Raw genomic sequence first — 27,727 nt, 5'->3', positions numbered from 1 at the left:
TGTCAACAAATTCGTGGACAGATTTTTCCTATAAAATTGGTGGGTTTTTGAGGGGGTGGAAAATAAATCTGTGTTAAAGATGCCTTAGGGCATTTGTCTATGGTTAAAAATAATCTCAAATATTTTCTTACGAATTCTGAGATGTTCTTCTGTTTGTTGTTGCTTTCTCCACGCCCCCCCAAAAATTCACAGAAAACAACTTGGTCTCCAAATTGGTCATATCTTTGACACAGCTTCGGTTTTCTAGTTTGTTCCTCATAGCCAGTTTTCCCCCTACCCTGATTCTTTCTTATTTTTCGACATTGTAATGCTAACAAGCATAATTCCTGGTGTCACGTTTACCTACAAATCAAATATAAAGGGTTAGATTTCCAGGAGGTTTAAAAGCTCCACAATCCCTCATTACCAAATGTCTAATTTGAGACTCAGAAAACATGAAGCAGATTGTCCAAAGTAATTAAACTAAGTGTTTACAAATGATAGCCAATTTGAAGAAAAATCTTCACCAATTTGTCTATGATAAAAGACCAAATGGTGACTATCTGCTTTAGAAAATTGCTTTTATTGATAAAAGATTAATGTAACCAGAAAGATAACTTCTGTATCATATGGGTAAATTGAAATGATCCCTAGCTTCCTAAGAAATTACATTTAAAAACAGTATATTCATGGTAATGTTCACAAATCCATACAGTATAAATTAAAGGCACTTTTTTTTGCAGAAATGATATATTATGAATGACTTCAATAGTCTAAGGGCTAAATGTTTTCAATTATTTTCACAGTCTATATCTTCTATGCATTTTCTGTATTTCAAACTTTAATAATGGTGAAAGCCACCGATTGAGAGAACTTTGAGAGATAGGACAAGTTAAAAAACAACTCTTCAAAGAATTAAAAATGAATATCACCATTAGGCAAACTAATATACCAGTTAATCCACCATATTAAGTAGGCTCAATATATTATTTTAGTTAGGTGAAATGACCAGAAGCCCTGTTTCGCATCAGCATTTCCTGCTAATTTCCTGTCCTTGGGGTACTAAGGGATGAAGAAACAAGAAATGTTCTGGAACAGGAGATACACAAGTGGATGAGAAGCAGTTTTCATCTTCACCAGCCAACATCCATGTGAAGTAGTATAAAAGGTAAATACTGCTTTTAGTCAATAACTGTTTCAGAAATACTGCTGTTAGGCATAAAAATGTCCACACAAGTTGTGACTCCTACTACAGCTATGATTATAATTTTTACTAATAACTCAAATGTATTGAAAGGCCACTGTGTTCCAGACCCTTTTCAAAGCACTTTATAGCAATTATGCTCATAAAACGCTATGGTGTAGGTATTCCTTTCACCTTTATTTCAGTACTAATGCAAACACTAATTGTGCTCTGTGGAGGGCTCTGGAGCTTGTACTCAGGAAGCGCTCACATGCACATTATCTCAATAGAACTCTCTGAAATAGGACTATTACAGAGAGTAAATGAGAGAGGTTTAGCAATTTTTCTAAATTCATCTGGTTGGTTGCAAGTCGTGGCGATGGTGCGTCTTGACCTTGGGCAGTGTCCACGGTAAAGAGCACAGTTGAAGAGTCTCATCCCTTCGGTGTGGATGCTGAAAGGATTCTCTTTTCCTTATTGAATTACCTCATAGTTTTGTCAAACATCATTTCACCATCTATGTGTTGGCCCATCTCTGGACTTCCTCTTCCGTTCCACTGCACTATTTGTCTATCCTTTCACCAATTCCACACCACTTTGTTCTTCCTTTTAAAAATAACTTCAGCTATTCTAGACCCTCTGCCATTTCACATCAATTTTAGAATCAGTACATCAATTTCTACCTATGTCAAAAAAAAAAAAAAAAAGAAAAAAAGGAAGAAAGTCAAAAAATGAAAGCCAGTCAGCCTGTTGGGCTCGTGATTGAAACTGTGTTCACTCAACAGACTTTCTATAGGTGAGTAAATTTACACCTTAAACATTCTGTCTTCTGATCCGTGACCTCATCTCTTCACCCCCTTCCAGTTAGGTGTTTATCATTTCTCTCAGCTATGTTTTATAGTTTCAGCACACAGTCTTGCACATATTTTGTTAAATTTATTCTTAAGTATTTCACATTTTTATGCTATTGTAAATAGGACAGTTTTTAAATTTTCATATTCCAATCATTCATTGCTGATATTGATTTAAATTGTGGCCTTGTATCAGGCAACATCTTTACCGTATTACTGGTTCTACTAGCTTTGCGCATCACAGTGGTGATGACATCATATAAAGACACTTTTCTTTATTTCTAATTTCTATTTATTTTTTCCGTGTCTCATAGCCCTGGCTAGGAATTTGAATAGAAGTTGTAAAGGTAGGCTTTTTGGCCTTGCTCCTGATCTTATGAGGAATCCATTCAGTCTTTCATCAGTAAGTAAGAATTTAGCTATGAATCTTCTGTAGATGCCCTTTACTGGGTTGAAGAAGTTTCCTTTAGTATCTAGTTAGCTGAGAGTTTGTACCGTAAATGGGTGTTGAATTTTTGTCAAAAGCCGATCTACATCTATTGATAGGATCATGCATTGGTTTTCATTTTTAGTCTGTTAATATTGTGAATTACGTTGATTTTCAAATGTTAAACAAGTCTTGTTCTCCTGGGATGGACCCCATTTGGTCATGATATACTATCATTTTTATGCATTGCTGGATTTGATTTGCCAAAATTTTGTAAAGTGTTTCCATTTTCGTTGAGTGCAGAATGTTTTCTTAGGTGCCTTGTGATATAACTACTTTGACCCATGGGTTATTTAAAAGCTTCTTGTTTAATTTCCAAATACTTGGGGATTTTCTATATAGGCTTTTACCGATTTCTAGTCTAATTCTGTTGTGATCAGGTAATATATTTCTTATGATTTCAAACATTTTTAATTTTTTGTTTTTCAGTAACCCGGAATATTCTCTATCTTGGTTGAATGTTCAGTGTGCACTTCAAATGAGTGTGTTTTCTGTTGTCCTTGGGAGGTGTGTTTTAAAAACAGCAATTAAGTCATGTTAGTTAATAGGACTGATTACATTTCCATTTCCTTATTAATTTATGGCTATTAGTTTTACAAATTATGGAGAGAGGACTGATGAAATTAATTGCAGATTTATCTGTTTCATTTTTCAAATCTTTCAGTTTTTGCTTCATTTATCTTGCAGCTCCATTAAGTACACATGCATTGAGGACTGTTACATCCTTTTGATGAATTGACTCCTTTTTCGTTATGTATTGTCCACCTATATTTATAAAATATTTCTTGTTCTAAAATCGTTTTTGTCTGATATTCATATAACTGCTCCAGCCTTCTTTGGTTAGCCTTTGAATTATGTATCCTTTTCTGTCTTTTTAGTTCTACCTCTCCTGTGTCTTTATATTAATGTAGATTTCTGAATAGAGTGCATGTAGTTAGGCTTTCTTACTAATAATGGTTTTCCTTTTCAGTTGGGGATTTTTGGCCATTTAATCTTAATAGATGTATTAATACAGTTAGGTTTCAACAGACCAGCTTGTTTCCAATTTTTCCTCTATATTCATTTTTGTTTTCCTTTTTGTCACCTTCTTATGGGTTAATGCATTTAAAAAAATCCCACTCCATTATTCAGTTATTACCTAAATCTTACACTTCTAATGCTACTATATTTTATTGGTTGCTCTTGAGTTATCATATACACTTTTTCTTACTAGACCCTCCCTTCAAATTACGTCTGGTGTACAATGTGAGAACCGCACAAGGTATGTTTCCCCTTTTCTTAGCCTACTGTGTGTTGCTATTGTCATGTGCTTTGTGGTGCATATGTCATAAACAGTAAAATACATTGTTTTTATTTTTGCTTTAAACAATTATTTTTTAGTCAATTATCTGTTAAAGGGCTTAAAAGGAGAAAGTATATTCATATGCGGTCACATACCATTTCAAGAGCTCTCTCTTCCTTCTTGTAAGTTTATATTGCATTCGGTATTCTTGTATTGCCTGGACAACTTTCTTTAATATTTCTTACACTGTATATCTGCTGGCTGTGAATCTTAACTTTCTGGAAAGATATTTTCACTGGGTATAATAAAATTGACAGCTGTTCCTTCCCCTTCCTGAAGATCTGGCTCTATTGTCCTCTGGATTGTACAGCTCCTCTTCTGAGAACAGGTATCATTTTTATGTTTGTTCCTCTGTACACAATGTGTTTTTTCTCTGGATGCTTTTACAATTTTGATTCTATACCTGGTTTTCAGATGTGGCTGCAGAATGACTTTGTGGTTTTCTTTATGTTTATTCAGGTTGGTGTTGGGTTTGTTTCTTGGATCTGTAGGTTTACATTTTGCATCAAAGATCTGAATATTGGTTGAAACTTTTTCATATTTTTTTCTGTGTCCTCCAACATTAGATCACTTGATTTTGTCCCACATATCAATCCGTTGTGGTTTTGTTTTTCCTCTTCTCTGTGCTTCATGACTAGGATAGTAAGAAATGTGGTGCTAACTTCTGGGGAAGTGGCAAAATTATTATGGACAGTAGAACTGTGGGAGAGAGTAGCCTAATCATGACAACTAAAACGTGTCCCAGGTGTGAACTAAGCAACCAAGACTAAATGGAAAAGAGGAGGGAAGCCAGAGGTGGGAAAGCAAAGCATAGAACAGAATAACCTAACAGTTCTTTAGAGCCTGCAGGGGTCCATCCGTGAAAAGTGATCTGCACAGTGCCCTTTAGAAACAGGAATAATGATTATGGCTTCCTCATAGGACTGTATTAGGCTTACCGAGTTGATACATGTACAGGGCTTAAAAGCTTCTGACACACAGTAGGTTCTATATATATTTTTTTTGCTAAAAAGTGAAAATAAGGCATATGTAGTCTGCATTTTAACAGCTGTTGTGGGGTTGGAATTGAGGAGCGCTAGTAAAGGGCTGAGGAATGGACTTAGTGAACAGCTCGCCTGTGGAGAGACAGCAATCAAGGGCCCGGGCAGTAAGGCAGAGATGATGTTAGGTTCTGCTGTACATTTTGAAGGTAATCCCTCTTGCTCAGGAAAGGGGGATTTTCTCAAACATTTTTATTGCTTTGTAATTATACTTGGATGCTGGACAGAGATTTGTAAATGTAATCCTGCTTCGGGAAACAGCTCTGACTTATTGGTTTCATGCATTTATTGCTGAATACTTTAAAAAAAGCACAATGTTGCTATAGAAAGGACTGATCGGTTCTATCTTATCAACTTATCATGAAGAAAACAATGATCTATGATAGTTTTAATTAGGTGGAACGTGTGTGTATCTCATCAACACAACTTGTACCATCAAATCTGAGTTTTAGTATCCGGTTGTCAATTTCATGAGCCCGTTCTTCTTGCATGGAACGCTCCAATTTTCCATGTTTTCATTGTTAAGAAATGAACAAAGAAAGGAATTTCTTTAGAGAACTGACTGGTATAAAAGCAATAGCAGGATAATTGATGAGGGAGTATGGGAAAATGTTTATCAATCACTAGGGTGAGAAATTGTTTAATTAAAATTAAATGTGAAATAGAATTTCCTAATCTGTAAAATGAGTTTACCAGTACTGGTTTTTAAATTATTACATCAGGTCTATAGATGCTCTTAAAATTTAGAGAAGAGGATAAATATTAAGCATCAATATTACACAAATTGAAAAGGTTAATACTACTCTGTTACAAAGAGAAAAGCTTCCACTAGTGAGTTGGTTCACTATTTTGGGTCCCCTGGTGCCGAGAACTTGATTTAAGAATGTGAGGGTTGGGGGGTGGGCTTGTCAGGTCGTTTCAGGCACAAGGTAGGGAGGAAAAGCTACCCTGAGACCGTTTGAGGGTCTCTGCTCTAGGCACTGGGGCTTGATTCCATTGGGATTTCTGAGAAGTGTCCGAAATGACCACCCAGATTATGCCCCCAGCAGATGGAAAGCTGAGGCATTTCTTCATCGACTGGCTGAGGGTTTCCCTGGGGGCATAACCTCCCTCACCCACCCCCTCCGTAGAGGCCTCATGAGCTACTGGGACAGGATGTGAAAAAGACACATGGTTTGGCCTCAGGTGGGATGCTGGCAGAGGGGGGTGACCTGCTGCCATCGCCAGGGTCCTGGGAGATGTCTTGGGGGCGCTGGGTACGGCTGCTGGGAAATGGAAAGGAAGCCTAATCCGTCCGTACCTCTAATAGTAATCAGAACCCTGGTATTGACCCTTCATTTATATGTAAGCCTGCTTATCGGACAGAGGACAACTCTAGAAGGTCCTCAAGGTCAGAACAAAACAAACACTATGAGGTCGCCCATGGTGCAAAGAACTAAGCTGATGAATTTGTTTATAGCTTGATATTTAATCAACAATGATAAAGCTAAAAGAATTGATTCCCAACTCTACGGTTTCCAATTAGAAAACCCACGTGGCTTTAGCTAGTCTGCGCAAAGGCTGAGAATTCCAGCCAAGAACAGAAAACTCTCCAGTAGAGATCCAAGCTGCCTTCAAGGTAAGAAGCAAAGAGGGCAGTTTTCTCTCTCTGAGGAGTCACTGATGTGGCTGCCAGCATCTAAACAAAGCCTGTGCCCTCAGATCTGTGCTCTCTCAGCATGACAGGCTGCAGTACAAGTATGTCTCTTGCCTGTAGCAATATTGCATGAAATATTGAACCACCATTAGGTTGCAGCTCTGTAGGGAAACGTCTGATCTTTTCCTCTGTCATGGTTAATGTTTCTCTACTACTTTAATAATGCATTATTGAGTACTCCATTCCTTCCTCTGTATGTAATTAACATTTTCAATATTTTTAGTTTTTACTCCTCACTAACAATATCCAGTAGAGATTCTGTCATCAATCATAACAGGTTTAAACTATGATGCTAAATGGAATATTCCTTTAAAACGATTAATTTTCATCATATTACTCTTTCAGAAAAAACAATAAAACTAAGGCAATCTAATATTCACAGTAGATGCTGAACAAAGAAAACCCAATGGTTTCTTTTTTTTGAATCATAGAACAATCACAGCAAGAGCATTAGTCACTGAAGCCTTAGTTTTGACCTGTCGTGAGATGTCTTTAATACTTGGAATTTCGTATTTTTAAATCGAAGTGTATTTTTAAATCTATAGGAAGAAGGTAAAGTCTCAAAGTTGTTTGTCTTAAGAACTGACAGAACTGTTAAGCTGAAATCCTATTTGGTGTGTGGCTGGCAGGGAGTGACACAGTGGTTTCAGTTCTAAAGTGGACTGTGAATGGACTGGATCTCCTCCTGGCTCTTTCCCCAGTCCTTGAATGGCGAGCTTTCTTCTGAAGTACCAGCTGGTGTCATATGCACAGAGGAAGAGCACAATGCATACATCTTAATGAATGAGATGGATAGGGGTTGGTTAATGGCAACTTAAGTCTATGTAGAATGCTGCCCTTTCCTCCACTTGTGGGATTTTAACAGCAAGGCCTGGACTTGAGTCCTAGACTAAGCATCTAAAAATGATAAATTATCTATCTAAATTGAATTTGTGACCAAAGATAGGAATAATCATGCAAAACATCCAGGGTGATGCAGCTACTCTGAGACAGTCGAGGACATGTTGGAGGGGAGATGTGTGTGTATATATGTACATATGTATACATATGGATATGATACAATAGGGTGGCTGCACAGGCTTGTGGCTCCTCACCAGCGCCCAGAGTTCTTGGAGGGCAGAAGGCCACCAAAGAGAACTCTGCTCTCTGCCCCAGGATTCTGGCAAGAGATCCCTATTCAAGGATCCCCGGCCCCAGGGGCCTGCGGGCACATGCAGATCCCCAAGTGCTAAGCACACACGTCCCCTTCTCTGCCATGAGTCCTTTCTGTTTTGTTACAGGCCTCTCCCAACCTTAGCTGGGAGTCAGCGTTGGTAAGAGAAACCCAAAACTTGTGCTATCCTGACACCTTCTGGGAAACAAACAAAAGGCTTCTAGTTAGTTAGCAATCTGTTGAACAAAGTCTAATCTAACTAGAAAGGGACGGGCTTCTTCAACTCAGCAAACACCATGGAAAATCACGGCAGTATGGTATAATAGAAAGAAAATGACAATTCTCCAGCAACTGACTTCAAAGATTCAGACTATTATCCTCTAACAGATAAAGAATTCAAAACAGCTGTTCCGAAGAAGTTCCGTGAGCTACTAGAAAACTCAAAGGCAATGCAGTGGTCTCAGGAATAGGAACAGAAATGAACAGAAGTACTTTATCAAAGAAATTTACATTCTAAAACAGAACCAAACAAATTCTATACCTGAAGAACTCAAAAATGAAGTGAAGACTGTGTGAAAGTGTTGGATGTAGGGCAGATAAGATGGAAGAGAGAATAAGTGATCTAGAAGATAGGGATTTAGAAATGGTTCAGGTGGAAAAGGAGAGACTTTTAGAAAGTGAAGAAACTCTGAGAGTTATCAGATTCTATTTAGAGAAGCAAGAATAATGGGTAGGTATCCCTGAAGGAAGGGGGTGGGACAGAAAGTTTACTTAAATAATAGCTGAGAACTTCCAAAAAGTGGAGTAAGAACTGGACATAGACATCAACAATACACCTTATCTCAATGCAAAAACACTTTCTCCCAGACACATTATAATGAAATTCTGGAAAGTCAGTGATAAATTTAAAGTCAGCCAGGAAAAAAAGAGAAAGTAACTTACAAGGAACCTCCCCTCTCCCCAACCAGGCTCACAGCAGAAAATGTATAAGCCAGGAAAGAGTCGAATAACATATTCAAAGTATTGAAAGATAACACTTGCCAGCTAAGAATACTCCACCTGGCAAAGTCATCCTCTAGATATGGAGAAGTAAAGGCTTTCCCAGACAAACAAAAGCTGAGGGAGGTCACTCCCACTAGACCTGCTGTACAAGGAAGATTGAAAGGATCACTTCAAGCTGAACAAAAAGTCAAAAGTACACAAAAATTTGAATAAGGTGGGAGAAGTAGTCAGAATTTTTGAATAGTGTGTTAAATAATTATAGTATAAACATCAAAGGGAAAGAGCATTAAAAATATACTACAATGGGGTAACAGATAATTTGTGACATTAAAAATATGAACATTAGACAAAGGTCATTATACAGTGATAACAGGGTCAGTACATCAAGAAGCTATAACACACACATATATATATTCCCAACACCAGAGCATGGAAATATATCAAGCAAATAATAGTAGATCAAGGGAGAATTTAACAATACAGTAACAGGAGACTTCAATACCTCACTATCAAAAATGAATAGATTGTCCAGACAAAATCAATATGGAAATGATGAACTATACCTTAGAACAAAAGCAGTTAACAGACATATTATAGAATATTCCACCCAACAGCAACAGAATATACATTGAGTGCACACACAACATTCTCTAGGATCATATGAAAGGACAGAAGACAAATCTGTCCTTTCTCAAATTCAAGAAAATTGAAATCATTCCAACTATTTTTTCTGACCACAATGGTATGAAACTAGAAATCAACAAGAGGAAAGTGAGTACAAATATGTGTAAACTAAACAACACACTTCTAAACAACCCGTAGGTCAAAGAATAAATCAAATAGGGAAATATCAAATCTTCCAGGATGCAGCAAAACTAGTTTGGAAAGTTCATAGTAATAAACACATGAATTACAAATCAGAAGGACCTCACACAACCTAACTTCACACCTCAAGGAAATACAAAAAGAACAACTTAAGAGCTTCCCTGGTGGCGCAGTGGTTGAGAGTCCACCTGCCGATGCAGGGGACACGGGTTCAGGCCCTGGTCCGGGAAGATCCCACATGCCGTGGAGCAGCTAGGCCTGTGAGCCATGTCCGCTGAGCCTGTGCTCCGCAACGGGAGAGGCCACAACAGTGAGAGGCCCGTGTACCGCAAAAAAAGGAATAAATGAAAGGATCAACAAAATTCTTCAAGAAGATAAAATTGACAAACCTTTAGCTAACTAAAAAGAGAAGACTCAGAAACAAAAGAATACAATTGATACTAAAAAAAATACATCCAATGATATGATTATATATACAGAAAAATCCCAGAGTCAATCAAAGTGTTGGAACTAATCCACAATTTCAGTTAAACTGCAGGATACAAAATCAACATATACAAAGAAGTTGCCTTACTTTGATGAGACATTTGAAAAATTATGAAAACTATCCCATTCGTAATCATATCAAAAACAATATTTAAGAATGAATTTAAGCAAGGAAGTGAAAAATCTATACAATGAAAACTTTAAGACTTTGCCTAAAGAAATCAAAAGACACACAACAAATGAAAAGACATACCATGTTCATGGATTGGAAGATTTACTATTGTTAAAACATCCATAGCATGCAAAGTCATCTACAGATACCACTCAATCCCCCTCAAAATACCAAAAAGCGTTCTTCATAGAAATAGAAGAACCAATTCTAAAATTCACGTGGAACCACAAAAGAATAGCCAAGGCCATCCTGAGAAAAAAGAACAAAGGTATCAGCTTCCTGATTGCAAACTATACTACAAATCCATGAGAGTAAAAAACAGACACATAGAACAATGGAACAGAATAGAAACCCTAGAATTAAATCCAGGCATATATGGTCAACTATTACTTGACAAGGGAGCCAAGAAAATCCAGTGGGGGAAAGGATATTCCCTTCAACAACACAGTAGTGGAAAAACTGAAGAAACGCATGCAGAACAATGAAATTGGACCTCTATATCATGCTACTCACAAAAAATTACCTCAAAGACTTAAACATAAAATGATATGATAAAATGTCTAGAAGAAGTCATGGAGAAGAGGTTCCTTGACATTGGTCTTGGCAAGGAGTTTTTGGACATGACACCAAAAACACAAATTGGACTTCATCAAACTCAAGAGCTGCTGCACAGCAAAATAAATAGTTTAAAAAAAATGAAGACAGCCTACAGAAGGGAAGAAATTTTTTGCAAACCATGTATTATTACTAACCCTCACATATAAGGGTTAATATCCAAAATGTATTTTGAACTCCTACAACTTAAAAAAATAATTTGATTAAAAAGTGGGCAGAACTAAATACACATTTCTTTCAGAGGACATCAAAGGGGCCAACTTTGGCATATGAAAAGATGCCCATTCAGAGGACATCAAAGGGGCCAACTTTGGCATATGAAAAGATGCCCAACATCACAAATTATCAGAAAATGCAAATGAGAATCATGAAATATCACCACACACCTGTTAGAATGTCTTTCCTCAAGAGGGTGAAACAACAGCTGCTGGTGAGGATGTGGTGAAAAGGCTGGACCAGTTTATATTCCCACCAACAGGGTATAAGGGTTCTTTTGCTTTGGAAAACAATATAGAGCTTCTTCAGAAAATTAAAAACAGACCTACTCTACAATCCAGAAATTCCACTTCTGAGGTATGTACCCAAAGGAAATAAAAACAGGTTTTCAAAGAGATATCTGCCCTCCCATGTTCACTGCAGCATTCTTCACAACTGCTAAGATAGGTAAACAACCTAAATGCCCCCAAACAAATGAATGGGTACAAAAATATGTGGTATATATACACAGTGGACTATTTTTCAGACACAAGGAGGATATCTTACCTTTTGCAACAACATGGATGAACCTTGAGCACATTATGCTTAAGTGAGATGTCAGAGAAACAATTACTTTATGATATCATATATGGTATTTAAAAATGTCAAACATAAAAACACAGAGGGTCAAATGATGGTTACCAGGGAATGGAGGGAGTGTGGGGATAAGACTGAAGTTGTTTAAGCTTACAAACTTAATTAGTAACTAAGCTGTAGAGATCTATTCACTATACTGTGCATTAAAGACAACAATATTGTATTATGATAATGCAATGTGAATATTGTATTATGATAATGCAATGTGATAAATATCACTCGCATGGCAATCATAATAGAATATATAAATGTATCAAAGTAACATGTTGTATACCTTAAATCTACACAGTGTTAAATATATTCAATGAAAAAAAAAATTTAAAGAAAAGGCAATTAAGAGAATGATGCATGAATAAGTAGGGAATATCGATAAAAAATATAAAAAGAAACCAGTAGAAAATGTGGACCTGAAAAATATAATAGCTGACATGAAAACCTCTGGAAGAGTCCAACAACAGATTTGAGCAGGCAGAAGAAAAATCAGCAAACTTGATTATAGGGCAATTGAAACTATCAACTCTGAGTAGCCGAAAAAAATAAGGAACAAAGGAAAATGAGCAGAACCTAAGGGACATATGGGGCAGCATTAAGGGTATCAACATATGCATTATGGAAGTCACAGAATAAGGAGAGAATGAAAGAAACAGAAAAAATGAACTAATGGACAAAACTTCCCAAATGTGGTGAAAAACATATACATCCAAGAAGCTCAATGAATTCCAGGGAAGGTAAATTCAAAGGGATGTGCACTAAGACCCACTGTATTCATGGTATAAAAAGACAGAGGATCAGCTTGTCTCAAACAAGGAATCTTCAATAACATTAACAGAAATCATGGAACCCAGAAGGCAGTAGGATGATAAAGTGCAAAAAGAAGAGAAAAAACAAAGCAAAACAAACAGCTACCAAAAATGAATTCTATATCTGGTAAAACTGACCTTCCAAAATGAAGGAGAATTGAGACATTCGCAGATAAAAGAAAGCTGGGGAATTTCATTACTAAAGAGAAATGCTAAAGAAAGTCCTACACTTTGAAACCGAATGACTCCTGATATTAACATAAAGCAACATGAAAAAGTGAAGATCTCTGGTCACGATACCTACTATAGGTAAATTAAAAAGCTAGATTTATTGTAGGTTTATTTTGAAACTCCCCTTTTTTGTTTTCCATATGATTTTAAAATGTAAATGCATAAAACATGAATTATAAATCAATGTCAATGGCACAAAAACATTAAGATTCAATTTGTAATCATAACCACGTAAAGGAGGGGGACGAAGCTGTAAAAGTGCAGAGTTAATATATTTTATTGAAGCTAATTTGGTATTAAACGAGATTGGCATAATTTAGAATTTTAATGCAGTTACCACAGTAACCATTAAGAAAGGAACAAAAAATATATACAGGCAAGGAAATTAGGAGGGAATCAAAATGGTGCACTAGAAGAATATCTCACAGGAAAATAAAGCAGTAGTGGAGGAATCGAGGGACACAAAGTAGACAGATAGAAAACAAAGAGCGGAATGGCAGAAGTCCTGCAATATTAGTAACACTTTCCATGTAAGTGGACTTAATTCACCAAGTGAAAGAGCATGGCAGAATGGGAAAAATTTATCTAATGACATGCTGTTTTCAAGAGATTCACTTAAGACCTAAAGACAGCAATAGAATGACAGTAAACGTATGGAAAAACAATATATGCCATGCAATAGAAATCAGAAGACTTGCAGTGACTACACTAATAATAGACAAAAGAGATTATTAAGGTAAAAATTGTTGTAAGAAACAAGGGCATTATTTATTGATAAAAGGGTCAATTCATAAAATGAAACAATTCCAAACTTATACTAACCAAAAACAGAACACAAAATATATAAAGCAAACTTTGATAGAACTTAAAAGAGAAATACTTCTACAAAAATAGTTCTACTTCAATACTCTTTCAATAATAGACAAAACAGCTAGATGGATAATCACTCAGGAAATAGAGAACTTAAACAACGTTGTAATCTGACTAGGCCTAAAGGACACACTACCCAAAAACAGCAGAATAGACATTCTTCTCAAGTGCACATGGAACATTGAGCTTTTCCATATGTTAGACCTTGAAACAATTATCAACAAACTTTAAAAGATTGAAATCATGAAAGGTATCTCCTATAACCATAATGTAATAAAGTTAACAAATCAGTTAGCAGAAGGAAAACTGGAAGCTAAGCTACCTACTCTTAAATAACCCAATGGGGCAAAGAAATTGTTAGGGAAATTAGAAAATATTTTGGCACAAACAAAATTAAAAATACAATCTCCCAAAACTTATGGGGTACAGCACAAGCAGTGCTCAGAAGGAAAGTTAAAACCATAAATTACTCCATTCAAATAAATACCTACGTGTACACCTAATGGAACTAGAAAGGGAAGAGAAAACTAATGATCAGGTCAGAGATAAATGTAATAGAATATAGAAAAACAATATAAAGAAACAACAAAATCATGAGCTAATTCTTTGAAAGGATCAACAAATTAAGCCTTTAGCTAGACTTAGGAAAAAAGACACAAATAATAAACATCAGAAAAGTGTGTATATTATCAACCTTACAGAAATTAAAAGGATTATAAGAATTCACTATGAAAACTTGTAGGTGAACATATTAAATAATCTAGAAGAAATAGACAAATCCCTAGAAACATACTAGAAATCGCCAAAACTGACTAAAGAAGAAACAGAAAAATTTAACAGTCCTATAAAACAGATGGAATCAGTAACAAAAACATGGCAACAAAGAAAAGTCCAGGACCAGATGATGACATGGGTGAATACTACCAAACATTTTAAGGAGAGTTAACACCAATCATGCTCAAAAAACTTCCAAAATATAGAAGAGGGAATACTTTCTAACATTTTCTATGGGGTTAGCATTTTGTTAATGCAGGAAAATATACCACAAATTGAACCCAACAGCACGTTAAAAGGATTCTACACCAGAACCAAGTGAAGTTTATCCTAGGAAGACATGGGTTATTCATGATAAGAAAGCCAATGAATGTGACACACCACATTAACGAAGGAAAAAACAAAATAAAATTACATGATCATCTCAGTAGAGAAAAGGCATTTAACAAAATTCAACATTGTTTCATTATAAAAGCACCCAGAAAACTAGGAATAAAAGGGAATATGCTTAAATGAAAAACCCACAGCATGAAACTTAATAGTGAAAAATTGAAACCTTTCTCCCTAAAATCAGAAACAAGACAGTTTTGATGCTTACTTTTACCACTGCTATTTGACATTGTACTGGAGGTCCTATCCAGAGTAATTAAGCAAGAAAAAATAATAAAAGGCATCCAAATTATAAGTAAAGTAGTAAACTCTATTTTCAGATGAAATGATTCTATATATAGAAAGTCCCAAAGAATACACACACACACACACACACACAAACTACTAGATCTAATACACAGATTCAGCAAAGATGTAGGATGCAAGATCAACATACAAAATCATTTTGTTTTCTAGACACCAGTGATAAGCAATCCAAAAAAGGAAGGTTAAAAACCAATTACATTTACAATAGCATCCAAAGGAATCAATATCTACAAATAAATGTAACCAAAGAGATATAAGACCTGGATACTGAAAGCCAGGAAGCACTGCTGAAGGAATGATGACTTAATTAAATGAACAGACATCCCACATTTATGGACTGGAAGACAATATTGTTAAGAAGGCAATCACCCTGAAGCAATCTGGTAGTTCATCCAACAGTGCAACGTGGAATTGCCATATGACCCGGCAATTCCACTCCTAGGTATTTAGTTAACTGGAGTGAAAATGTGTCCACACAGAAGTGTGTCCATGAATGTTCATAGCAGCATTATTCACAATAAGCCAAAAGGTAGAAACAGCTCAGGTATCCTTCAAGATACATAAATGATGGCATAGGTACAAGGCCCTATTATTCAAGCATGAAAGAGGGGGATGAATTACAGTCCTGATACATGCTGCAACTTGGGTGAACCTTACAGACATTCTGCTAAGTTAAAGAAGCCAGATCCAAATGGTCACAAATTGTATGACTTCTTTCATTTGAAATATCCAGAATAGACAGAGATAGAAAGCAGATTTGTGACTGCCAAGGGATAGGGTGAGGGGAGGGGGGAGAATGGGAGGGATTATTATAGGGGTGAATGGAGTTTTCTTCTGGGTGATAAAAAAAAAAAAAAACTGACACTAGAGAGAGATGGTGATTGCACATTGTGAAGGTACTGTCTCTGAACCACACTCAAATGTTTAATTGTATATTATATGATTATTATTGAATTATATATTATTGAATTACACCTCAATAGGAGAAAACTGATTTTTAAGCAATAATCATTAAATAAATCAAAATGGAAAATTGTCGTGAATGCAGTGGAAAGAACAACAAAATGCAGCTCAAATCTAATCCAGTCCAACTCAATGAAAGCTGAATTCAGAGAGTAATTTATAGCCTTAAATGACTCAGTAATGAAAAAAAAAGGAAAACCCTTCTTTTAATACCCTATTAAGCAATTAGAGGAAAAAACAATTTTTAAAATTAGGGAAAAATAATTACTAACGATAGAACTATGATTATTGCAAAGAATATAAAATAATAAGAGAAACTCAAAATCTGTTTCTTTGAAAAAAATCATTATAAAATAATCATGGAACCCCACCAAATAGCATTTATAAAAATAAATTCCAAATGGATAAGACTTTATGTAAAAACCTATCAATATTTTAAAATAAAAAAACGATATGACTAATAGAGGGATTAGAAAAATGTTTTCTGCCTCGATTAAAAGATAAAAATTCTCTACAGAAGAAAATACAGCTTATTTGCATAAATACTCTATACACTAAACATGTATAAACATATATAATGCTATATAGATAAAGATGCTCACATGTAATGATTATCTGAAATGTTTTTATACAAGAACACTTTTGTGCAGAGAAGAGGCCATGAACACAAGGAGAAACAGGCATATCGGCAGAGTTTCAGGGATCCATGGGGAAGAAGATGGCTTGGTTCTGGGTGCAGTTTTCCAGCTTCAGGCATCTCCTAATATAAGTAACTGGAGTTGCTAAATTAGGCCACAGCCTCAAGTGTACAAATGCTGATCTTTCGGGTCTGTGTAAGTGTGGCATGTCACAGCCGAGCAGGTACCTCATCTGAAAGCTGGGGACCAGGCTCATCCTGGGAAGTGATGGTCAAGGGCAGAAAAGGTCACCAGGGCCTGAAGGGATACTTCCCATCACACCTGGCACCATGTGATGGCCAAGGCTTTTCCAACCCCCCACCCCCGGACCTTCAGAAACGAATATCCATGACATGTGTTCTTTTCTTCTCTATTTCCATGAACTGAATTTTCTAGATGGTTCCCACAGTGAGGTACTGTTCAGGCCCCAAGCCTTTGCCTGTTGACCACCATCTAGGGAAACACCACACAAGGAAACTTGCACGGTTTGGGTCCAGCCTTAAGGCAGAAGGGGCCAAGGCACCTGTTCCTTCCTTCTCACTGCCAACCTCAGCATCATATGCCCTGGGTGGTCCCTCAGGGAACTGGGTGGATCCACGCCACTTTCCTACTGTTAGCGTGCATCATCTGAACCTCTCCTCCTGGAAGCTTTGTGGGGTCTTGGGAAGAGTGGGGAACTGCTAGTATCCCCTTACCTGTGACCACCTGGTGGGCACACCTTAATGAGCCTCTAGCTGCCACAAAAAGCCCTCAAAGATACCACTAACAATATCAATTAACACAGATGGATGCAAGCAGTATAAATACTGAGAACAATTCAGTGTGTCCACAGTGAAGCAATTACAGAGAATATCGTAAATTAAAACAAAAAGAACACTTACAACCAGGAACAAGAAACACATCCTAATAGGCAAGTGAGCCAAACATGTAAATAAATAATATTTATGGGGGAGCACATGCAAACACACAAAAAATGGGATAATGCAAATTAAAGATCTCTCTCTGTAATATATATATACATATAAACATATAAATTTAGTAGATTGGCAAAAAATTTTGTGAAACAATCTGACAGTAACTAATAAAAGTGAAACAAACCCACATGGTGAGGTGAGGCAATCCCGGTAGTGGGGTTCTCTCTCCCATGGGGAATGTACACTTATTACAATATTAGTTAAAATGACAAAAAATGGAAACAAAGGGAATTCACTTACACAGAATGGTTGAAAAAATTGTATCTGATATGAAGCCAAAATGAAGAGTTAGAATCACACATTTTGCATTTGTGTGGTAAGAACACTTAACGCGAGATTTATCCTTTTAACAATTTTTAAGTGTGCGGGACAGTGTTATTAACTGTAGGTAAAGTGTTGTACAGCAGCTCTCTAGAGAGTATGCATCTTGCATAAATGAACCATACCAGTGGAGAGTTACGCTTTTTGAGAGGACAGAGTGACATTTGCCGATTTGGAACACGGTGATAACATAACTCAAGATCAGATCCTGGATTCATACCCTGTGACTCTGAGCAAGTTTCTCTCCATTTCTCTATCTCTCTTTTTTTTTTTTTTGGCAAAAATCCATAGAATCGTATTGCCTGGCTTGTAGAATTGTGGGTAGGATTTCATAATATAAGCAAATCACCACAAAGTGTTCCTGGGAAGGGCAAACATCAAATACATTTATAGTTTTATTTTTGTTGTGAAAAATACAACTCTCATTCTGAGGCTGTTTAGTTTCAGATGAATGAAAAAACCCAAAACCCCAAAATGCACTGGACACACATTAACACGAGATTTTGTTCTTTGCTTTCAAACCTCATGTCAAGCCAGGCAGGAGGAACATTTCACCACCACACATCTCAATGTTGCCAACCAGGAGATGTGAATTTTAACACTCTCTCCTATTGTTAAACATTGTATAAGAAGTATTTAAATAAAGCCTTTTCCAGAGTGATGGAGATCGCTTAATATTTGAAATTCATTAAGTATTCCATTGAAGGCACAATGAAGGAGACTTTGCTGAACCGAACCAATCAGTCTGAATGAAGCCTTCACACTAGAACCTTGAGCTTGTTAAAGCATCCTCTACCTTAATCTGCTGAAATAAAAGGTATAGATTCCCCATCTCATGAGTTCACAGACTTTCTTAAGTTGACACTTAGGTTCCATTTGAGACACATAATACAAAAAAAAAAAGGAAATAAACTTGACTCTTGTCCTACATGTTATTTTCTCTACTTACATTAACAGACTGTCAGCCAACATCAACCAAATCGATAGAGGATTTGGGGCTTGAACAAAGTGTTTTGACATTACACATGACAATTATGCCACTTCTATTACTCTATTCTGTTCCATAAAAATATCAGTAAATACTGTGCAGTCACTCTTCCTGATGATATCAATACAGTGATACACAGGGAGAGAAAATGGGATGGTGGGCATGCCTGAGTAGGGATATCAAAACTCTTTAAGGACTACCAAAGACTAAGAAAACATAGTATCAAAATATGTTCAAACCCACCAAATTGCATATATTACATATGTGAAGTTTCTGTATATAAATTGCATCTCAATCAAGTTACTTTAATCAGAAAATATTAATATATGGAGACCCAGCTAATTAATGACACTTAGAAATAGTGTCCCTGGTTGATTGACTAGAGAAGGTTTTAATATTGTTTAAATGTCCATACTACCCAAAGCAATCTACAAATTCAGTGCAATCCCTATCAAAATTCCAATGGCATTTTTCACAGAAATAGAATAATCCTAACATCTGTATGGAACCACAAGAGATCTCAAATAGCCAAAGTAATCTTGAGAAAGAACAAACTTGGAAGCATCACATGCCTTGATTTCAAAGTATATTACAAAGCTATAGTAATCAAAACAGTATGGTATTGACATAAAAACAGACACATAGATCAATGGACCAGAATAGAGAGCCCAGAAATAAACCCATGCATATACAGTCAATTAATTTACAACAAAGGAGCCAAAAATACACAATGGGAAAAAGACAGTATCTTCAATAAACGCTGTTGGGAAAACCAGACCAGTATCTCACGTCATGAACAAAAGTTAACTCAGAATAGATTAAAGGCTTGAACATAAGACCTGACACCATAAAACTCTTAGAAGAAAACATAGGTGGTAATAAGCTCCTTGACATTGGTCTTGGTGATGATTTTTTGGATTGCACACCAAGAGCAAAGTTAACAAAAGCAAAAATAGACAAGTGGGACTACATCAAGCTAAAAAACTTCACAGCAAAGTAAACCATCAAGAAAGTGAAAGGCAATCCTCAGAATGGGGGGAAAGAGCTGCAAATCATTTATCTGATAAGGGGCTAATATCCAAAATACATAAAGAACTCCTACAACTCATTAGCAAGAAAAGAATCTAACTGAAAAATGAGCAAAGAATCTGAACAGACGTTTTTCCAGAAAAGACACACAGATGGCCAGTAGAGCCAAGAAAAGATCTTCAACATCACTAATCATCAGGGAAATGCAAACCAAAACCACAATGAGAGATCACTTCAAATCTATCGGAATGGGTTTTATGGAAAGAAAAAACAAACAAGAAACAAGTATTGGTAAGGATGGGGAGAACAGGGAACCCTTGTGCACTGTTGTGGGGAGTGTAAATTTGTGCAACATAAGAGATTCCTCCAGAAAAGCACAAATAGAACTAGCATATCACCCAGCAGTCCCACCTCTGGGTATCCAAAGAAAATGAAAATACTAATGTGAAAGGATAGAGCCACCCCCAAAGTTCACTGCAACTTTATTTACAATAGCCAAGATATGGGAACAACCTAAGTGTCCATCACTGGTTGAATGGATAAAAAAAGATGTGGTATACACACACACACACACACACACACACACACACACGAATATTATTCAGCCATAAAAAATATAAAATTCTGTCATTTGTGACAACATGGATGGACCTTGAGGGCATCATGCTAAGTGAGATAAGTCAACAGAGAAAGACAAATACCACATGATCTCACTTATACATGGAATCTAAAATAGAAAAAAACCAAAACCAACCAAACAAAAAACAAAGCTCACAGATACAGAGGACACATTGCTGGTTTCCAGGGGCAGAGGGTTGGTGGGGAGGGGTAGGTGAAATGCGTGAAGGGGATCAAAAGGTACAAACTTCCAGTTATTAAAAAGAGGAATGTAAGGTGCAACATGGTGACTGCAGTTAATAATACTGTTTTGCATATCTGAAAGTTGCTAAGAGATTAAATCTTAAAAGTTCTCATCACACAAATCCTGGACTGAAGAACTTTGCACAGATTTGTGGGTATCAGCTATAGTTAAATGTATGTAGCACACAGTGTCCCAGGCACTGTTCTAAGCAGTTTATATATACTAATTCATTCAGTTCTAAACATACAAAACCATGAAGTCAAGCTATTATTGCCCCCATTTAAAGGGCATGTGGAAACAGTCTCAGAGAGGCTGGTCACTTGTTTTCGTCCCAGCTGGAAGTGATGGAGGTAGAATCTGGTCCTCAGAAGTCTACCTCGAGAGCCTGTACTTTCAACTACCACGTAGCACTGATTTATCTTTTTTTTTTTGCGGTACGCGGGCCTCCCATCGCTGTGGCCTCTCCCATTGTGGAGCACAGGCTCCGGACGCGCAGGCTCAGCAGCCATGGCTCATGGGCCCAGCCGCTCCGCGGCATGTGGGATCTTCCCGGACCAGGGCCCAAACCCGTGTCCCCTGCATCAGCAGGCGGACTCTCAACCAATGCGCCACCAGGGAAGCCCTGATTTAACCTTTTGATGGCCTGACTTTCATCATCCTCACAAACTTTTCCACATGCCTAAAGAGAGTATATGAAAAGAAGATACATTGAAACTTACTAAAAACGATGGCTACTTTTCATTTGAGTATGTAAATGTATTGAACACTATGTCATGTACTTTGCATAAATATTTAATTCCAGTGACAAAACTAAGAGGTTATTAATATTTTCATTTTCAGGTAGGACCACCGAGAATGACGCTACTTGGAATTACAGTACAATGTGGCACAACCTATATTTGAAATTAGTTCAATGCAACTCCAAGCTTAAGATTTTAACCTTTATAAGAATAGGCTTGGAGGTCACTCCAGCCTTTTTGGAAGGAAGGGAGAATGGTGGTGGTTTCATAGGAATCGGTGCTCCTCAAAATATTATTTCCGCATTGCTAGTAGCATTAAAACTCCCTCTAATATCTAAAAAGAGCTGCGCCTTTTCTCTACGAAGGGGAAACCAGGAGACTGCTTCTGTTTTCGGGGGTCTGGGATAGGAATGAAAGCCAATGCGAGCAACACGTGCATGGGTAGAAAGGAGAATAGTGGGCCCATCTTGGATGGAAGAGATTACAATGGGGACAAAGTCACTGGTGGGGAACCCCCGTGTGCCTTTGGGAACTCTCTCCTCATATTCCTTATTCCAAACTTCCCACCACTCCTTTGTCCCCTGTCTATGCCCCTCCACCACCAACCCGTTACATCCCTGCTCTGTTTGTGACAGAGAACAGACCTGACTCCACGTTGGATCTATTCCTTTAGCTCTGACCTCTGTGATCTGTCTCCTGTGCTTAGTCATGCTGGCTCTGCACTTTATAAAGGAACATTACCTATAGCCTGAAATATACATAATAGCCCTTTCTCAAGGCTTTGCTTCCCAGGCTTGATCTTTAAAGGCAAGATCATTCATTAAAGGCAATTTCTATTCATATAGAGCTACAAAGTTGCAGAACAGAAAATAACATGTGTCTTGTTACAGGTTTACAGGAACATTTTGACCAGACCTACACAGACAGCAGCGGGAGCAAAGGATTATCACACCCCCTCCAGGGTCCGGCCAGCACCAAGGAGTCTGCAGCAACCAGCCTCGCCATCTACCTTTCTAGTATAGAAGAAGCCTGAAGTCTCACCCTGGTCAGATAGTTCCTTGGGACACGAGTCCGCCCACCCGCCCGCCATCTTCTCGGTCTGCTGGCTTTCTGATAAAGTCACTGTTTCTTGCCCCAACACCGTGTCTCTGGATTTACTGGCCTGTCATTTGGCGGGCAGGACGAGCTCGGACTCAGTAACACACTGAGGAGCTAGAACCTCTTCCACAGGGAGGAGATAGAAAAACGGGGCCAAACAAAGACTGGATGTGTGTCTCACATTCACAGTGGGGACAAACATACCTTTTTCCCCCGAGACACATCGTTTTTGTCACTCCTTTCATTCCATATGTATTTATGAGTGTATCCCACATACCAGGCACTGAGGCCGGTGATAGACAAAGATATATCACAATTTCAGGGTTGGAAATCAAAACATGTGGACCTTAGGGGTTCTGGGGTTCCAGACAACAAACTAACTTGCCTTTCAGACTCTCGGCAAGCATTTCAGAAAGATTTTTTTTCTTTTATTCAAATGCTCATGAATCTGAATCGCTGGGTATACACCTGAGAGACCCAGTGAAGAATATGTGTTGAATCTGAATATGTATTTTCCACCCCAAAAAGAACAGCACTATGAGGTTTATGAAGCACAGGGGGAGCTGATGGGGGAGTGGTGGATTCTACAGCCCTGGCGGGCACACGGGCGGACTCAGGGCGATTGCCAGATGATAATAACTTCTTCCATTTGGCCAGAGGAATACTTCTTAAGGGAGCAAAGTGTCACTCTGTACAGTGTAAAAATCTCGAACTAGTTTTGTTTGCTTGTCTTTCTTTTTGCTTCCTTAAACACTTGAGATGAAAACCGTGGAAGACAAAACTGTTTCTGATAGGATGCCATCCTCCAAAGATTGAAAGTATCACATCAATATTGCAACACAAGTGGTGTCAGGAAATGGAGCAGAGTTTGCGCCTCTGTACAAGACTTGACACAGTATCGAAATTTTTAGTTACTGTGTTTCTGGAAGGGAAAGGGCAACATGGCAATAACTCTACAAGCAAATTAATGAGCATTCTGTCCCTCTGACAAGCAACTACAATCATTACACGGGAGGAAAGAAACAACCCAACTCAGAAATGCACCTGCAGACTTCTGTTTTTATACTAAGAGATTCTATATTACAGTGTTGGTTGTTGATGAGGAGGTAGCAAAAGCGTTTTTGCTTTTGAAAACTCTTGTCTATTCTTTAAGCTTGCTTCTTGAGCATTAACTTTTTAGTTGTTTCAACTTCCAGAAAACCAGAAAGGAGGCAGAAAAAGAAGCAAAAACCTGGGAAGGAGGTTTAGATTTTTGACATATCTATTTTGTTTCTGAATTGAATTATCATTAAAATTGTTCCTATTTATCATTAACATTTGTAGAAATGTGTTCTCTGGTTGTAGATTTATTATTCATTTACTTATCAATTTATTTTTTTACCTACTCATTCTTTACCCATTGGCACCCCTGGCTTTGGAATAATTTAAAGGGGGCTTACAAAACATTGTAAAACAAGAATTAGAATAGAGAAAGAAAAAGATGGAGGAAATGGATCAGGACCTACATGAGGGTCAGAAAGGAGGCTTTTACACGAGCAAGGATTTTGTATGGTGGATTTAGTGGGTTTCACAAAGCACTCTTATGCCCCACTGCAAGGAGAAAACATGGTTATGATGTTATCTGTGATGCACACCAGGAGGGTCAGCAGAGGGAATTTTATAACAGGTAAAGGGTAATTAGATAATGATCACAAAGGCAACAGATATCCACTGAACTTAACAATTCCAATACCCTATCAGTCATTCAACAGTATCGCTAGAGCTGTGATCTTGGTGTAGGACCCATAAACTCCCTGTGACCCATCATTCTCCACTGTGTCTCTTGCCTTCTTCAATTTGGGGTTGTTTCATCCATGGTTCCCAATCCCTACCTCCTTAGCTCACCTTGTGCTTCTCAAACTCAGCCCTTAATAATATTTTGTCATATACGTCTACTTGTTATGACCTATTGCCCCTTCAAAATTCAAAACTTTAATGTGAATGTAAGAAAAGATTTACAGTGAATAAAAGATTCACAGTGAATCTTTTAAAAAACTGCTGAAAAGGACATTTCCAATAGTTTTTGTGTCTCTTAATTTGAAAATAATTTTACCTGATGCCCCTGATTACTGAATATTATTTACCACTTATTCAACTTGTTGGGGGGTGGCATGTCTTTACCTATTAGACCACAGTGCTCGTTCCGCAGGTAAGTTCCCTTATGCTATACGCCTGAAGGGAGAACGTTTTGAATCTACCATGGAAACACGTTCACATTTGGGGACATGTTCGGTTTTGTCATGGGAAGAAGTGCAGGAACCTGGTAATATTTTCTGGTTTCTTTACAGACCAGGTGATGCTAAGACAGACTTCCTGTGTTATGGTTTATACAGTGTCCGCTCTGCCTTTCTTCCTGTCATCATTTGTCAGATGTCTGGGTGTGTCGTGAAGCCCAGTAGTAGCATTTGATCATATTGCACTGGCACAACTGTGAAATAAAACAGGCTCTGTTAATGATAATGGGTTTTTAAAGATATTTAATCCCTTGCAAGGGGCCTTCTGGGCACCTCCGTAAACACATCTATCTCATGGTGATCATCTCATTAAGCAGATGGGCTGGGCTGAGTGGGAAATATACAGGTTGCTCAAAATAGAAATGACAGAACCACCTTCCTATGACTCACACCTATTTTTTTTTTACAGTGTATCTATCACATGTTGCCTTTATTTACGAATTTTCATTTCAGTCATGGAATGTAATAACCAAAAGAAATATTTTTTTCTCTCCTCAGAATCAGGGAACATCAATATACTAAGTGTCATCTAATAAGGGATTTTGCAAATTATATTCTCCAAATCCTTAAAATGTGTTAGAGTTTCAAAATATAATGTATACTTTCCCCAATCATTCTATAGCCTAAAACTACTGTGTGTCTAAAATGCCCCAAGCACAAGGTTAGGCATTCACTGTATATAGTAAGGAATAAATTTTCAACATCTGGGGCAGTTTTTAATTGTCTTTAGAGACTTTCATTCCATAAACTACCAAGAAAATTTACAGATGAAGGTTAAGGCATACCATTTAGAAAATTATTTGTAGACTTGAAGGATTTTATTATTGACAAAGCAAAAAAATTGATGGTAAATATTTTCTTAAATATTAATTTAAATATTAATATATTGAAGTATTAAATCAAGAGGCTATGATAAAAGCTCATAGAGAAATCATTTAACTGTTACTGTATTCCATTCATAAAGAGATTTAAAAGAGTGGCTCACACAATTGTGGGGCTGACATGGTTGAAATATGCAGGGCAGGCGTATTTCAGCCATGGAAAATGGATAACCAACAAGGACCTACTGAATAGCACAGGGAACTCTGCTCAATGTTATGTGGCAGCCTGGATGGGAGGGGCGTTTGGGGGAGAACGGAAACATGTATATGTATAGCTGAGTAGCTTTGCTGTGCACCTGAAACTATCACAACATTGTTAATCGGCTATACTCCAGTATAAAATAAAAAGTTACAAAAACAAAAAAAAGAATTTCTTCTTCTTTAGGAAACCTCAGTCTTTGGAATGGAGACCTTCAACTGATTGGAGAAGGCCCACCCACATTATCCAGGGTCATCGCCTTTGCTTAAAGTCAACTGACTGTAGTTTTCAATCAAGCCTACAAAATACCTTCACAGCAATATCTAGATAAATGATTCATGAAATACCTGAGTGCTAGAGTTAACATATATAAACTTATCTGGCTAACATATAAAACTAATTATCACACATAGTGTAGAATTAACCAATGTAGGCAGATACTATATGAGGGGCTAAGTATCACATCAATAGATTTGAAGCCACAGGTGCTGATGTCAGCAAACATCCAGTGGAATAGTTCTGCTTCCAGTTCTTAACAATTCTGTTTTTAGTGACAGTAGAACATGCCTGGTGATGGGGGAGGGGCCTGTGCCTGTTTATCCAATGAGCACTGATTATTCATATAGGATTAGGGTTACTTTGTAATCACAACACTGTAATAAAACGAGAGCCATTTATACCCAACGTCTGTCTGAAGCATCTTAAACTCCTCTCTCCTGCCTCAGACCCTCACAGGTGATAAAGGGGTAACACCACCCTTTAGGGTGGTTTGGACAATTCAAATCCTTTCCAAAATATATTAAATTATTTTGAAAAATGTAAATTGTACTATAATTCTCACTTCACACATGAGAATTCAGAATTCAAGCAAAACTGAACAGAAGTCTAAAAGCTACAAAAACTCCATGAATGCGTGATTGCACACTATGTCTCTTCTCACCCACAGGAGAAAATTCCCCATCTTTGTTAATATAACACATCATTCTCTCTGCTTCTCAGCGTAATACTCATCCTCTCAATTAAATCAAAATACTTCTCCAGGTAAATCACTGGAGAAAAATGTTCCCAAGTTATTCAGTCTCCTCAGCATTACAGATTCAGAATATTTCCCCAAACACCAAAATTTCCCAGATATTCATCTTTGACATGATGAAAAATGCCATTTAAGAAGTCTAGCCATAGATTCTTTATGGCAAAGACTCTGGTTTTGCTCTGTAAGAACACTAATCGGTCTACTTTTACCAAAGCATTTTACCAATAAAAATGCTTTGAGATTAATTCACTCTGGCACCATTTCTAATATAAAATCTATTTGTGGTAGTCTCTAAACAGATCAATAATAATAATAATTGAAAAAAAGCAAATGTCAGAAAGAAAAGGTAGTGGTGATACTTGTGTGGATACTTCCTACGTAATGTGTCAAGATTTGGCCCCGGTCTTTCACGGAGGTGTCAATATCAGTGATGATGAATTGGGTTTTTAGTATTTGCTCCTGGAAACAATATTAAATAAACAAAAGCACCATTATGAGAAGCAGAAATCTTCCTCTTCTGTCTTAAAACAGTGACTTCTTTAGTCATCACTGAACACATGGATTGTGTATTTATTTACTAAAATAATTTCTTTTTTCCTTCTCTGAGACACTTCCGAAGGAAGAGTGGTGCTACT

At 37.3% G+C, this 27,727-nt stretch overlaps 1 protein-coding gene across 2 annotated transcripts in view; it reads right to left on the bottom strand.

Annotated features, from left to right (window-relative positions):
* Window positions 1–27,727, bottom strand: part of CSMD1 (CUB and Sushi multiple domains 1) — a 1,403,311-nt gene that overhangs the window by 781,240 nt on the left and 594,344 nt on the right. The window lies entirely within an intron of this gene.

Source organism: Tursiops truncatus, chromosome 21 (assembly GCF_011762595.2).
Source record: "Tursiops truncatus isolate mTurTru1 chromosome 21, mTurTru1.mat.Y, whole genome shotgun sequence".
NCBI classification, from domain to species: domain Eukaryota; kingdom Metazoa; phylum Chordata; class Mammalia; order Artiodactyla; family Delphinidae; genus Tursiops; species Tursiops truncatus.
Note: the sequence above shows the minus strand (reverse complement) of the source record. Positions and strands in the feature narration are given on the sequence as shown.